The 14,112-nt window shown below is 40.5% G+C and overlaps 1 protein-coding gene across 3 annotated transcripts in view; it reads left to right on the top strand.

Annotated features, from left to right (window-relative positions):
* LOC129099932 (kazrin-like) overlaps positions 1-14,112 on the top strand; it is a 105,426-nt gene that overhangs the window by 21,748 nt on the left and 69,566 nt on the right. The gene's annotated exons all lie outside the window — the stretch shown is intronic.

The following is a 14,112-nucleotide window of genomic DNA, read 5'->3' as shown; positions in this document are numbered from 1 at the left end:
CCTCGGGATGCAAGATACAACCTGCAGCTGCAAGATCACTCACTTTCACCACAGTCACACTTTATTTTTACCTCCTAAACTGTTTTCAGAAAGGGCTTTTCTGATGAAACAAAATAAAATTGTCCCACATGACTTACATATACAGCCTACGCAACATCCCACTAATGCATCTTCGTTCGTCATACACTGTTGTTTTCTCTCTATTGTATCGTCTACCATAGACGACTAAGATGATGAATGCCTTTCTATTTGACAGCCTTTTTCTTTCTTTTCACTGTTCCCCAGGCTCCACACTTATGTGTGAATTCCATTGTTGTTGCACTCAGAAGCTGAAGCCATAATGTCAAAGTATACCAAAAGCCAGCAAAATTGTGCAATACTGTACAGTATATGGTACAATTTGAAGGAGATCGACTGTGAATGGTGTTTCTGCTGGGAAAAGCTATTAAATGCGGCAATGGTCCAGAGAAAGCTCGAGAGACATGTTGAGACAAAACACCAGTGTGTGGTGGTGGGGTGCTGTGAGAGAAAAACGATCACTACGAAGGAGTGCCATATTTGAAAGACGTCTTTGAACCACTGGTTTATCAAGTGCTCCGTGTAGGTTTTGCTACAGTTTTTAACAGCATTTTGATTGTGTCATGTCTTCTGCTTTATTATTGGGAGGATTTGACAGTAGCTACCTATAGTTACATGGCTATAGTGGTATAAAGCCATATGACCATAAAGGTCCATGACCATAAAGGTCCATGACCATAAAGGTTCATGACCATAAAGGTTCATTGTTGTCTGCTGTTTGGATCGCTTTGGAAGGGTAAAATGTAAGGAGATGTAACATGTTTAAAATATATATTTAAACCTTTGTATACAGGGGCTGTATAAAGGCATTATTGGGAATAAATAACTTATGATGTCACTATATATCTTAATAGCATTAGGATTTCTACTACAGCTACATACAGCACATCAGTGCATGCATCTCTAAACCCATAACAAAAACTCCTTATATAAAAGTAGATGACTACTTACATTTTCTTGAGAATGTCTTGACCTTTGAAGAGCTATTCTTACAGAAATAATCAATAGCTTATTTTCGGTTAGCTTTAATGTTATTTTCAAAAGATTGATAGGTGCTTCTTTTCTTATCAATTTTCCTCTCTTCAGAAAAATATTTCAATGTTAAATGTTATTTATGTTATTTCCGTTCAAATACTATTTCATTTGATGAAACTTCACGCCTCACAGCAGCACCTTTCTCACTTCTGACTGAGCAGGAAGAGTAGGCCGTGGAGTTTTCTCCCTCCCAAACATGATGGATCACAAAAAAGCCAGTGTCTAGAAAAACAAAGCCAGCATTTAAGATCCTAGCTGCCCACTGTTCTTTTCTGCCCTCCATGACATAAATCTCAGTCAAGGCATACAGAGTGCTTCCTCTAAAAGAGGGATGAGAAAGGTTATTTGTTTCACTTTATGGGGAGTCCGTTGTGGGTGGGTGGTGGAGATTTCACCTTGTCTTTAGTGAAGGTTTTAGAGCCTGATGAAAAAGCTAGGACAGCTGAGAGGATGAACAGTTTTGGAGGGGGTGATTTGTGATTGTTATGTGCCATAATTTGCATTTTTATAAAAACTGTCAGATGCCTACTTAGATGATATGTGGGTATACTTTTCTTTTACAGTTGAACAATACACACTTACTGTATATAGGCTGTAGATAAGATACACTTAGGATGAATGGTTTTTCTGAGTTGTGTGAGTGTGTGCAAAACTTTTGGTACAATGCATCAAATCAGACGTATGCATTTTTCTCTGTCTCTCTCTCCCTCTCTCTCACTCACTCACTCACTCACTCACTCACTCACTCACTCACAGAAACACACACACACACACACACACACACACACACACACACACACACACACACACACACACACACACACACACACACACACACACACACACACACACACACACACTCCTACTCACATTGGCAGATAAATAGTGAGCTGGGGATTGGTTGAACCAAAACAACAGCTGCTCATGTCTGGCTACTGCCATGTTAGCCAGCAGCCAACCATGCAATCTGTTGATTGACACAGAAGACATAGTTTTTTGGCAGAGTCTGAAAGCATGTGCTGTGTTTATACCAGACGCACAAAAAACAAGTTCTTGTACCTTACTCAACATGGACATTAGGATCTCTGAATGGTGTATTTTGCAGTTAGTTGTGAATGTATGTAGTGACAGACAGGGTTGTATTCAGCTCATGGTACAACACACGATGGATTGTTACCCATTCAAAACAACCATGGTACATTTAAGTTTGACAGAAAACAAACTAGAGTATGGCTAAATTTTACGTTTTGTGTTTTCTATAATAGTTTACCATAAAGATTTTGATGTGAAATGCAAAGTGGAGTACATAATACATTTTACTTGTTTAACAAACAGATCCTTATCTAAATAATGCTCAAGAATAAAATCTGAATGAAACATTTTCTCATTATGATGCTCATTTCTCTCTTAATCCTCTTTGTCCCCCATGGGAACATGGGAACATGGGAACATAAGGTCACAATGAGCTCCCTCCCTCCAGATACTGTAAAATTGTCCACACTTGATTTGACTAACAGTCTCCAAACATCCTGAGGTGGTCATGCAGCCCAATTTCAGCAGAGACTCTTATGGATACTACTTACAGCTGCATTATACTGTACAGTGTAAGAAGATACATCATAGGTGCAAAAGGAGGTTAATAGTTATAGGTTTGTGGGCAGGGATGGAGTTAGAAATGTGTCCACAGAAGCTGAAATTGTTTCAATTTCAAAAGTTATTTGAATGATTATCTTCACTTCACTCTGTCCCGAATCTCAGTTTGGGTCAAGTTGATAAGGTTTAATTGCTGCTCATATCTTTGCCCATTTGAATCTCAAAACATCATTCTGCTTTATATCTTTTAACTTTTAGAAATATTCCAAGTATGTAAGTAAGTAATAAAAAACATTTCTTGGCATTGCAATAAGCCGTTATGTCACTGTCTTTGTTGTCAGCCAGCACCATTTCTCTTCCAGTCACCATTTCAACATACAATCATTTGAAGTGCCGTTGTTATGAATGAAGCTGGGATGTTCTTCCTTATCCTGAATTGTGTAATTGTGTCAGTTATAGGAGGAGGGAAAGATTTGGAAATACATTATGATGCTACTATTAAGCCAATCAGGTGTTTGTCAACCTTTTAATCAAGCATCAACACACACACACACATACACACAGTTTTAGCGACTGTTATTGCAGCCTTGCTACATTTAATGTGGGGTAGGGGGAGGAGTCAACATCATTGACTTGAGGATTCATTACAACTTTATTCATGCATTACATTTGTGTGCTTTGACATCTCCGGATATACTCCAAATGACCTCCACTTCAAGCACTGTGTGTGTGTGTGTGTGTGTGTGTGTGTGTGTGTGTGTGTGTGTGTGTGTGTGTGTGTGTGTGTGTGTGTGTGTGTGTGTGTGTGTGTGTGTGTGTGTGTGTGTGTGTGTGTCTTGATCAGGGCGTGTCTTCAGATGTTCATCGGGGGGCCAATGAGAGGATGCCTAGAATGGAGACGCACATATACACACACTCTCAGGGCACAGACTGACTCACACACAGATTAACGGGGTAAGCTGCGCCGCTCATCTGGGATAAATGCGGTCAGGGAGGGGAACAGCTGAGCAAACAGCTCTGGCAAGAGGAGGAGAGCAGAGTGGAGAGGGAGAGAGGGAAGCAGGGATGACGAACTATTCATCCCGGCGCAGTGTTGGCGACCGGCTGCCACGTTGGATATGCATCAGCCCTGAACCTGGAAGAATGGGGACCAGTGGAGGTAAAGGCTAGCAGACGCACACATGTAGCATAATTAGCTGCCAATGTGTATTGTATTGTTTTTCCTGGGGCAAACTGCAATGGGAATAGTGTGGCCCAACTAGTTCACTGTGCCCTCAAAGAAATACATTGTACAGTGCCATTGCTAGTCTATTCAATGTCAATCAATCTCATTTGTTTCCTCTTAAGAGGCTGACAGCAATTTAATTTAGAATAAAACAAGTGATACCATAGAAGATAAGTGTCGTTACAATTAGAAAAATGATCAGGAAGATTTTGTTCTTAAACAAAAATAATCCTTCACTTTTACATCTTGATTTTTACACAAGAGCGCTTGTTTGAAATGATTGCAGGGCTCCAGATGTGGCAGAGCGGTGAAGTGAGTCATGTTTTAGATGAAGCAGAGGTATTATGTTGGGCCATGCGCCCTTGTTGTACAGGACATTATGAGGCCAGATGGCCTGATTCTGATAGTCAGTTATGAACCATTGAAACCGGTGTCATTAGGATAGATAACAGTGATCTGCCACATTAATCCTCCACTACTTTGTCCAGATGAATGGGAAATACAGTTAACCTAATTGGCTTGGTAGCTGATGCCAAGCTTTTTTGCAGTTGTAGGTTTAGATTCTGGGGTAGTAAATGTTGGAATACAAGAGTGTTCAATAATGAATACATTATTTTGATCATGTTTTTGAGTTGTTGATTTGTCCCATTCTTGTGAAAACAAAATCTCAGAAAACGCCTTGGGGGAATTTCTTGGCCATAACTCAATAATTCAATCTGTAATTATGACAAAATTTAACGCAATGTCTACTAGGATAAAATGATGAAGTGTTGACATTTTATATCCAAAAGGTCAAAGGTCAACTTTACTGTGTCATCATAATGACCATTATACAAAGACATACTGTGACTCAGGAACCAGAAGAGGAGATTGTAACCATATTTCACATTTGGTCGGATACTTTTTTGTTTCTCTCAATGATCTCAAATACTAATAAACATAAAGCCGAAAAAAAATTGAAAGTTTAACTAAGTCAAGTCAAATTAATTTTATTTATGTCACTATATCCCAACAAAAATTGCCTCGAGGGGCTTCAGAATCTGTACAACAAACAAAATCCAAAGGCCCTCGACTCTGATGATGTACGACTCCCAGGCTTTGATCTTGTCCCTCATCCATCTCTGCAATGAAGATGTGTTATGCAAGATGGCTTTGATTTGTCCCCAGTCTTTCTCTCCGCCACTTTCTCCGCACTGTCCAGTTAGTCCTGAAAAACTTGTTGAGACTGCTGACCTCTGAGCCTTGACGCCACCACCACAGCACACCACCGCAAAGAACAGATCACTGGTCTCTACAGACAGATAGAAGATCTGCCTGCTGCACAACAAAGGATCAGAGTCTTAAGAGGAAGAACACTCTGCTTAATCCGTTCTTTTAGAGCGCTTCAGTGTTGTGAGTCCAGTCTTGTTTTTATTCATTTGGACCTCAAGTTAACTGTATGAGTCTACCATCTTCACTTCCTTTCCCTGAATGGCAACCAGGACAGCGGGATTCCTGTTTCTCTGGTAGTCCACCACAAGTGTATTTGTGTTGCTGACATTGAGCTTCAGGTGATTGTTGTTTCTGTGTTATGTGTTGAAGCTCTCTATCAGTCATCTTTACTTTAATCTCAAAGTGAACACATTAGGTTTCTCACTGGAAATATTCACTGGACTCATACAACCACAAGGCGGTTAATTAAGTTTTTTGTTCTTTTGATAGAGGAAACAATGCACCTGTAAGGAAAGATGTGCATTTCTGATTTCTGATTGCTATGGAGGACTACTTCTTTAGGCTACACTGTAGTTAACACCACTATAGTGTCAAACACATTAACCTATCCATCATCTGACCACACAGACAAGTCAAAACTGATAGGTAAGGCTCAGTGCAATTGAGGATGCAAATAGAATTGTGACACTTAAAAGTCACTTTCATCTCAAGGCTTTCAGAGGATGTCATCCTCTGAACCCATTTTGTTGCCCAACTCAATTTACTCACTCTGAAACCTTCTTTTAGCGTCGCTACAGGCTTTAGGAATTACCGAGTGAAATGAACTGTGATCCTGCAGTCTCTTTTTGGCACATTGACATTTCTAGGACGGACTTGTTGTCGCTGAACATGCCGTGCAAAAGCTGCATTGGCCAAAAAAACTTTGTCAAAAGGATATCTGCTCACAAGAACAGATGCCTCAAAAGGAATATCTAGTGGAACGTCTAGAGATATCATGTTCACTTTTCTTTACTTAACTTTTGACATGTAAAGGGTTTGTTTGGTCTGGTTCTTGCTGCAGTTGTTCCCTTTCATGTCCCCCAAAAAATTGACGTCCAAAAAACTGTTGTTTTTGTTTTAGAAAAGGCCTTTGTCAACTGCTCCTCCTGGTGTATGAAGACATAGTGCATATGCACAGTCTATTAGGCAAGACACTTGGGAAGTATATGCAACCTTTTGAACTGCTTTCTGAGCAAGATGTTGTGTTGTTGGTTGCTGCTGGGTTTATGTTGTCATCCAGTATTTTGACTACTGCTATTGCAGCACACCTTCTTGCTGGGTTTAGTGGGTCAGTTGTAGTCTGTTGTGAGCATTTTACGTTGTGTGGTTTTAGAGTTTAGTTCAAGGTATAGTTATGTATTATTTTTATATTGGCAAAGCAGGTCTGCAACCTCCTGAAACTCAAATCTAATTTCTGCTTTTATTGTCTTGGCATATGGCCTCAGTCAAAGAGCAGTGACATCCTTTCATCTTGTTTAAGATTAGAGCCCTTGACATTCATAACCTGTGCACTGTTCCTGTAAGTACAGTGTAACGTCAACTAGGTGCAAGGTCTTATTTTGTGTTCTGACTGAAGAGCTGCCCAGAATTGGCAGAAATAACAGCATGACATCTTTGCTGTCAGAAATGCGATCATTGAGGGAAATTCCCCTCTAGTTTATTTATTTTTTATTTGTGTTACTGGATATTCTGCAAAATGAGGACCACAACATATAGACAAACTCAAAAGCTCTGATCCGATGGTTTTGTTAATATTGTGCAGATCAAATGAAGATGAATTTGTTGGGGACAGATGACTGTCCATACCTGTTCACATATTATATGTGTCCTCTAGTGTGTGTGTACGCATGTGTAAGTGTACACGTGTCTATGTAGTAGCACTAGAAAACCCTGCATCCTCTTCCTGTTGCAGCAGCAGTCTTGTTGTTTCCTGCAGTCTCTTCACCAGATTGGGGGAGCAGCTGATGGCGCTTATCAAATTCCCACCGCTTTTCTGTCAGTCTGTTTACCATTCATGTCCGATGTGTGCACCTCCTGCCAGTGTCTCAGAAGGGTTTTCCCAGTTAAACCAAGGTTACATCAAATCAATTCCCATGTCCATATGATTAGGCTTTACGCGATTGTTAATTATCCAGAGCAGGAGGGAGTTGATGAAAGCAATGGGCAATAGGAGAGTGGCAGGGGGATCGGGGAGCTTTGATAGAGTCTTGCGGATTAAAGTGCTGCGTTTTACAGTTATGTACATTCTCTCGTACCAGCGTTTCAAATGTGTGGGTTTTCTGCTTTTTTTTTGGTGTTCTATCAATATAAATCAAATGGGTTTCGGACCATTTTTTGACATTTTATAGATTAAACTATGAATCCATTAATGGCAAAAACAATCAAGAGAGAGACTTGTCAATTGGCAATGAAAACTGTGATTGATGTCCCTGCTTTTCCAAAGCAACTGCTCTCATGATTTTGAAATTTGAGACATCCATGTACCCAACAAGCAACGTGCTTTAGGTCAACCAATATAACAGTAATGTCAGACCAAGAACAAATAATGTTTGAGATTTAGCTCCGGTGTCTAAGCTTTCTTTCTGTTGCTCTGCCGGAAAATGGCTTTGTCAGGCTATTTTAGCCGGGGCTTCAAAGATTACATTTCCCCAGATTTGCTATTCTGGGAGTAAAATGGCCTTTTGCGGTGTAACAAGCTTCTGATGGGAAATGCTCCTGAATGGAGAGAGAGAGCCCTGGGTCAATGTGACTTTTAGGCCTGCAGAGATGCGGATATACTGTAAGTCTATCCTGCTGTTAATGCTCAAAGGGCTGCTTTAGTGCTGAGAATCAAACAGACAGACTAAGATACAACCACACACAAACATCCACTCACTCTCTTATTTTCATACACATGCTGTTTAATCTTGTCTCTGCTGTGAAGATTGACCGATGAACTGCTCGTGTCCTAAACTTTGGTTGCAGTTTTGGCAGAGAGCTTAATCTACACACACTTAGCTTTCCCACGTAATCTCAAGAACCTTCTTTAATCTGTGGATGTCTGCAAGCTTTCACTATAAGCCTCTGGGAAGCCACACTTTGCATGTGTGTTTGTGTGGTGTTGTTCATGTTTGCATGCATTGCCGTGTCTGTCCTGCCCTGGCACATTTGCTGACTTGACTTTTCACACCACTCAGCAGCTGTAATGAGTATAAGGCTGCTTGTGACAGGCCTCCCACAAGCCTTGTTGCATTATTTAGCAAATGGTCAGGTGGCAGATGCTGGAGTGTTTGCGCTGAGACCAACGTCCCAGTGGACAAAGGCTGCCCCCCCCGAATAAGATCAGTGATGTTCCCCTCCACTGGTCAGTGAGCTCACTCGGGTGTTTCTGGGTATCCTCCCAGTAGTTAATGTGGCATCCCAGGGGCTTGTGTTTGAAAGCCTGCAGCCACCCACAGTTTTAACAGCTAATGTCAACGCTGAGTGCAGAAATAACCATCACATTTACATGATCAAAAAAATCAAATCAGACTAGTCACAGCAGGACGACAATAGAGTCCAGAGATGCACTTTCGATTCCAAGAGAAAGCCAGCTGTGTGTACAGCATCATTTTGGCTGTATATTAAAACATTACTTTATATAGGTATATTAGATGGCAGGTCAACGCATACAGTTGATTTTTATTGCTGTTAATAATGACAAAGAAACTTCATGTCTCTTTCCAATGATGGACCCATCTCAAACCCCTATGTATTTACAAAGATGAAAGTGATGTGAAACTGTGCACAGAGTGAATTTTTTTTTTGTGGAAATGATTAGTTGATTAGTTTCTTTTCAACAGCAGTTATGATGATTGATTAAGTCATTTAACAAGGAAAGTATGCCAAACAGTTGCTGCTCTGAGCCTCTCTTTTGTGAGGATTTGAAGATTTTGTCTGTTTCTATTTGATCATAAATGGAATATCTTTGGCCTTTTGAACTTTTCAACATACAGAAAATTGAAAAACATTATTGATCCAAATTCTGATGGACATTTGTCACTATTTAAGTAATTAATTAATGAAAAAAAGGGAGCAGTCACCAATGAAGATAGTCACTCGGGGCAAATCAGGTCAAGTAATGACCTGAGATATCAATCTAGCCTCTCATTATGCTGTTGTTTTGTTTAAACAAGCTAAATCATTTGTTCCTAAATTTCATACATTGAGCAAGAGTATGTGGCAAAAACAAGAGACTCCCCACCAACCTTTTCTCTCCCGATACCAATACCAGGGTTTTGGGTGTCAGTCGATACCAAGTACTGATCTGATAATAGTGTTAATTAATAAGCTGGACCTGACTGGGATCATTCTTTTATGTGTAAGGCAACTTCCGGCTTAACTGAATCATTCGTTCTTTGAAAAACAAAATATAACAAACAAATACATGAATGTAAATTTACTAAATTGTTATTTTTCAAAAATATTGTGTCCGACACCATATTCAGCTATTTCAGCAATTATCTGTTGGATGTCCGCTACAGTGTCTTTATTTGTGCTTCTCTCACAAAAACCATGAAATGTCTGTCCAACTTCACACCAGCTGATGCCCAGCTCTGAATCTAATGATGCTAATTGCAGTCATTAGCTCGGCTTTTGGGTGAGCGGCTCAGATGTTTGGACATGGACGTTGGTAGTGACACATTCTGTTGTATTGTGTAGTATCATCCAAAGCTAACTGGAGCACCATAGAGTGCTGGCTTGGGAGATGTTAATTAGTCCATTGGATGGAGCTTGTACCCTCCTGAGTATTGCCATTGTGCTCTGCCCTTTTCTGTGTACAAAGCCAAACCGAATGCTTATGTCAGTGTGAATGTCTGAATGTGTGTGTGAGAAGGAGAGAAATCATGGGACAGTGTGAGCGAGTGTGTCTGTGTTTGTATGTATGCACGAGACACTCTGGGGGTCTAGCTAATGAGGCAGTCATTTGTTTAACGTAATCACCCACTAGTTTATGCCACCCGCTTCCCCTGGCACAGGGACAAGCCCTATTATACAAAGGGCGTGTTTGAATCACATTAGCACAGCCACCCCCCCAACTCCCTGTCCCTTCACCCCAAGTCCCCAGTCACATGCTGGAATGGACCATCAATACCCAGCTGCCAATCTGCCAGCCAAGCATTAATGATGCCATTCACTAGAGATGTGCCAATGGTGCTGTCGGTCTTAACTCATTTCGGGTCCCAGTGGTAATTTCCACTAAAGTAAGTTAAACACTGAAAAGAGGCTGTTTTTTCATAACGCTTAGCAAACAGCCAAGTGCTTGGATTTTATGCACAAGCTGTCAAAAGATGCTCCACATGAATTGCTGCCACACATGAAGAGTGAGAGATGGTGAGATGAAGCCAAATACATCTGAATATGCCTTTTTTGTTGTTGCAGTTTCTCTGGAAAGCAGTGTGGAAACCGTTCCTTGTGTTTTCAAACAAACAGTACATTTTTACTTGCCTTGATGTTCATTTGGAGCTGAGGAGAGTTTTCACAAAGCACTCAAAGTGTGGAGTAAAGTCCAATCTAGGGCGGCAGTCGATTTGAAACTCTTTAATCTGAGCCGTTGTTTTGTTTTTTTGAGAAGCTAGATCTATGAAGAGCTTTGTGCTCTTGTTAACAACTTAATCATAAACACATTGGTTAAAGAGATATGAATGGTGATGGCACGACAGCAAAAGTCAGGCCCTGTTTATCCATGCGGGGAGAGAGGGCAGAGTAAGCACTAAATCCTCGGCCCGTGGAAATAGGGAGGTCCGGGCATGGGGTGTTGAAAAGGTCACGGCCGTAGCTACGAGCCACCTTCACCCCGGGCTTGTCCGACCCAGCCTAGAGCTGTGTCCGTCTCTGACCCACTGAGTTCAATCCCTCGGGCAAACCGTGTAGACATTTAAGAGCAGAACCCATAGCTTAGCCCTCACATTGCTTTTTTAGCTTTCAAAACTATTGACACGTATGATTAGTTTAATGGGGGAAAATTTCCTTTTTTTATTATCTTGGTAGTCAGGCGGGGACTTAATGACATCAGTCAGAGAAGCCAAATAAAACAATCTGCATATCAGTTGACAGACGGCCTATCTGATCCTCCAGCTGTCTGTCTTCTACAAGATAACAGACATCATCCGATAGGCCGACGGAGAATCAGCTGCCACTAATGAAAACAGGCCTTTCATCACTCTTCAGATTTGAAGGGAAAATACAGAGGCCGACATCTATAAAGCATAAACTTGGCCTGAAGTGCAGTTTCCATGTTTTTGATGGGAAAAAGAAAAAAACCCACCTCACATCAAAGATATACACAGTTATTTCTGGCTGCATCTTTCCCCTTAACTAAACAACTGTGCTGTTTTTGATCTATCCGTCATGTATCAGTGTTTAAAAGTAGGTGCAAATTGCACTTGAGGGAAGTGCTGTGCAAATTATGGCCCGAGTGTAACGAATGGCTTAATCAGAGCTTACATTGAGATGGCTGCAGACATCAGGCGATTGCAAGGCTAATGCTTGGATCAGGCTGGAGAAATTCAGCCACACATTCATTGATATCAAAACCCAAATCATATTAAGCAAAGTGCCATAACGGGGAGCAGCTGAAACTGGTTCAGACACACCGACACAAGCTGCAGAGTGCAACTAAACATGTTGGACCATTCATGCATATTCATACTATAATTTGTGTATTCCACATAATAGGGCAGTAAATAGCATATATGTTTAATCAATGAATTGTTAAGGGTGTAAAATGTTGGGAAATGGGTGGAAATGGCCATCAAAAACCCCCAAAGCCTAAGGCAACATCTTCACATTGCTTGTTTTTTAAAAATTCGAAAATATAAAATGTACAATAACAGAAAAGCAGCAAAGCGATTGAAGTTTAAAGATAAACTAATTATTTTCAACATTAATAATAGCCTCAATTGAAAAATTTGAGTTATCCGTCAGGCTTACGATTTTGATGCACAGGATGAATTTAGGCAAATAATTTCCCCCTTAGTTAGTACAGATGGATCATGGCGTATTAATCTCCTTTGTCGTGTGGAGGCTACAAAAAGCTGAAGCCAAACAGCATGAAGGTATTCTTATCAGTAGGGCGCACAACAGTGAGCAGATAATTGAAGATTACACTTTGTCCTTTACACATTGATCTCTGGCCTTCACTCTGTACTAGCAGCACTATTGTTAAACTGAGACACGCATGGAAAGTAATGAGAGAATGAAAAGGCCTGAAACACAGATATTCTTAGATACAATTCACTAATTTAGCACGCTGCTGGACAGATCCGTTATCCTGCTCTAGATTCAGGTACTCGATGGCGCTATGCAATATCAGACATTTTTTCTGGTCTTCTGAAGCCTGTTTTTTGGGCTTTCTTTTGGGCTGGGAAGAGCTTTTGATGTGATTTCCTGTGAGACGAAGCCACAGAGATAGATGTATGGAAAATTTAAAATACGCTGTCACCATCTCTGCTGGATACTGAACAGGCCTCACAACACAAAAAGAATCCTACTTCAAAAAAAGTGTCTGAAGTCAGAAGGGGACCTTACCCTCTGCAGGTGCAGTCATAAACATCCTTATTTCACATTAGCTTAGATCAAACTACTTGTAGTCTAGTTTATAAACTTGATTTTGTCATGTGGTTTAGTAATTTTGAGTAGTTTATATTTCATCAAGATGACATCTAAAGTAAATTATCAAGTACTCTATGCAGGAAAGTGTACTACACTGAATAAGCATATGATAATACTACAACAATACATACAGTACCTATTCCAATTTCAATTAGGCGAAGTGAACAAACCTCTACTTTATTTTTAAAACAATCCTTTTTTTAAAGGAAGTTTAACTCATTAGAATTTACAGTTTTATGAGGCAACCGGATTTTGTGCAATTTGTGTTTGTATGCTCCCTCCCACAATCAGAAACTAGTTGGGGGGCAGCAAGTAATCCGATTATTATTCTTTAAGTAAACTGGCAGATGGAGGTGCTGAATTAACACGTGTGTTGCCCAAATGGACAGCAACAAGAAATAGGAATATAAATGGACCATAATAGTGAAACCCCCCTGAATGGTGTCTTCAAAATATGCAGCGTCTGTAAATCCAGGTGCTTGTCAGTCAAGTTAAATGTGGGGACACAAACAGGAGGGAAGAGACATTATGTAACCAGATGAGCATCTGGACACTTTCTTTCTAATTGGAATGATTACTAATGCAGGGGGCCAGGAGGCCAGCTGATGCCTGCCAGTGCCCTTGTGCTGTCTCCTGTGGGAGACTAAGTGTCCCCTAAAGCTGAGGGCCAAATCAATGGCTCTGATTTGGACTGCAGCTGGGTCTTCTCTACAGACATTATCTCGCCCACCACAGGAGATCCCAACTGTCTTATTGAAATAAATGACTGTTCATATTAACAGCTGTAAGGTGCATGTGAGAAGAGAAGGCCATGCATCTAACTTTGACATGGACACATGGTAAATATATAATAGCCTTAGCTGTCATTTACCATTTGATGATGATCCATGATGTAACATTTAGCAGCTTGACCTGTTTTGATCAGCGCCATCTTCTCTCATTTTCATTCTCTCTTCTTCGTCTCTTGTTCACATAGATTCATATGGGATTGTAGTAGACATTATCCATAGACATAAAGAATTGTCTGAGTTTGTCTCAACAACCTCAGACAACTTGGTATTGATCACTAATGTGTTACTTTGCTCCACCACAGTGGTGGCAGTGAATGAAAATCCATTTGATTGTATGATCAAAACAAAATCTTGTGTCAGACAGTCAATATTAACTTTTATGTATTATATGATTATGGCTGCCATGACCATGGTCTGCAGTGTGATTCTCTAAACAAGCAAATTGCAGCAAAGAAAGGCAATCTTGAGTAAACCTTGGTGCTGATGCTCAAACCAATGCCAAGAGAC

The sequence above is a fragment of the Anoplopoma fimbria genome, chromosome 12, assembly GCF_027596085.1.
Source record: "Anoplopoma fimbria isolate UVic2021 breed Golden Eagle Sablefish chromosome 12, Afim_UVic_2022, whole genome shotgun sequence".
Classification (NCBI taxonomy): Eukaryota; Metazoa; Chordata; class Actinopteri; order Perciformes; family Anoplopomatidae; genus Anoplopoma; species Anoplopoma fimbria.
Note: the sequence above shows the minus strand (reverse complement) of the source record. Positions and strands in the feature narration are given on the sequence as shown.